The sequence below is a fragment of the Berghia stephanieae genome, chromosome 3, assembly GCF_034508935.2.
Source record: "Berghia stephanieae isolate SIO BIC M18660-M18661 chromosome 3, UCSD_Bste_1.3, whole genome shotgun sequence".
In the NCBI taxonomy this organism is placed as follows: Eukaryota; Metazoa; Mollusca; class Gastropoda; order Nudibranchia; family Aeolidiidae; genus Berghia; species Berghia stephanieae.
This window is the reverse complement of record NC_088362.1, coordinates 39,500,726-39,503,225: the sequence shown is the minus strand read 5'-3', so window position 1 is coordinate 39,503,225 and position 2,500 is coordinate 39,500,726. Positions and strand designations below refer to the sequence as shown.

General features: G+C 36.6%; 1 protein-coding gene across 2 annotated transcripts in view; it reads right to left on the bottom strand.

The window, feature by feature from the left end:
• Positions 1 to 2,500, bottom strand: part of LOC144967700 (uncharacterized) — a 249,542-nt gene that overhangs the window by 70,910 nt on the left and 176,132 nt on the right. The window lies entirely within an intron of this gene.

Below are 2,500 nucleotides of genomic sequence, written 5' to 3'. Positions count from 1 at the left end.
AATTTTAGCATATTCTGCTTTTTATTAACACTCGTGCATCTCTCCTGACTAGCCCGATAGGTAGTCTACTACAGTACGAAGGTTGTGCGTCATCACAGACGGCTCTCTTTTTCTTGATGCCCACACCAGGCGAGATGATGTGCGACATTGTGGTGATGGTGGGGTATGGGCGCTCCTGCTAAGCCAATACAGGAATGGCCGCCTTATTATTTTATATAAAAGACTGTTTTCTGCTGCTTTAAGACTACGGTTATCCATCTCCAACCACAAACAACTAATGCTAAATAATTAGGCAACTTTAGTTTTGCACACCTTGGGGTCTGACTTGGGAGAAATCAAAACCATATCAGTTTTATCATTGGAAGAACGGGTCTGTTGTAATCAAAACAAACGGATGAATAAAATAACAATAAATATGGATTTTATTGATATTCACTTTGATTAAATGGATATTAATAATCACTAAGAATATTACACAAACATTCACCGGGTGAAGCCCCATATAAATAAGAATACCAGTCCCGGCACACACAGCGGTTCAATTCTTAGTGATGTTATTGTCTATGGAGTAGATATGTGGCGCACTGAGGTTGGCTGTTCTATTCATTCTATTAAATTTTGACTATTATCACCGTTGATATTCAAAGGAAAAAATTGTATATACTGTCTATTTGCTGTTGTCATTATTCTTTAAATGATATTCACAAATCTCAATGCACTAACGAGTGCCACAACCTATACCTATGATAGGATCCATGGGCAACTTCAGTGATCGGTTAATAACAATTTTGCTTTAGAGTTGAGTAGAGGAATGTCGACAAATGGACCTCTTTTACATATACCCATCGTAAATACCAATTACACCGCGAGTACTCCTCTTTAAAATTCAAACCGCACATACCACCACACCCCCCCCCTCACCCTTACACACATTAGTATATACACATTCTAAAAATAAAATAAACCCAATTGAACATTGATGAAGCGCAATATCCATTCAGTTTGCTCAAGGCACTTAAAAGTGGTCCTAAGCCAAAGTACATACATTGCTGTAATGGACCAGGAATTCATTTTACGGTGAGAGAATGTTTTTCCGATTCACGCCGCCTTAAATAGACAGCCAGCAACCGCACCTTATAACAGCTCACGTTTTTTAAAGTATATGATATATAACCAAATAGGTGTATATGTGATCTACTCTAATATTATGTTTCGAGCTCATGGTCAACTATAGTATATGTTATCTACCGTCTCAAACCGGTATTATGTCGGGATAAATGGAATATATTATAGCCACAGATATGACAATTGGGGTTAATTTCTCTTCGAAAAAATGCAAAATGAATACTATTTCAATCATTGGACAAAACTTCGAGTTCGTATTTCTCATTCTTTTATTTCTAAATTCACTTGTAGGGGTCTGATTCATTCTGACAGAAGACCGTTTTGATATGATGGGTCACATATGCCTAAAAATTGGTCTTCCATTTTGTGACGATTAACACATAGTTTTGACACAAATGACGCATTTTACCTTGTTACAGTCTAGGTACATACGCATTATTATAATATCAATTGTGTCAAAGGCATTGTTACAATGTAGACAGATACGCATTATTATATCATCTGTGTCAACGACATTGTTACAATGTAGACAGATACGCATTATTATATCATCTGTGTCAACGGCATTGTTACAATGTAGACAGATACGCATTATCATATCACCTGTGTCAACGGCATTGTTACAATGTAGACAGATACGCATTATTATATCACCTGTGTCAAAGGCATTGTTACAATGTAGACAGATACGCATTATTATATCATCTGTGTCAACGGCATTGTTACAATGTAGACAGATACGCATTATTATATCATCTGTGTCAACGGCATTGTTACAATGTAGACAGATACGCATTATTATATCATCTGTGTCAACGGCATTGTTACAATGTAGACAGATACGCATTATTATATCATCTGTGTCAAAGGCAATGTACAATGTAGACAGATACGCATTATTACATCACCTGTGTCAAAGGCATTGTTACAATGTAGACAGATACGCATTATTATATCATCTGTGTCAACGGCATTGTTACAAAGTAGACAGATACGCATTATTATATCATCTGTGTCAACGGCATTGTTACAATGTAGACAGATACGCATTATTATATCATCTGTGTAACAGTGTAGGAGGATTCGCATTAATGATAGCATCTGTGTCAAAGGAGAAGTGTGAAGGATCTGGATGGCCGATATATTTGGCATCGACCAGTCAACATGTATTCAGTATAACTGTGTGCAAGCTCGAGTTGAGACGATCCGTCTTTTATCAAGGGAGTAAAAGTTTGTTCGTGGTTAGAACGATTGAAATTGACGTCACTTTGTTCTTTGTTTTTGTTTTTAGGCAGCCATTAAGGTGATTGGTTCTCACTAAAATCGTACTACAAACGTTTAATATTACACACAGTTTTGTAAATCGGTACGTTTC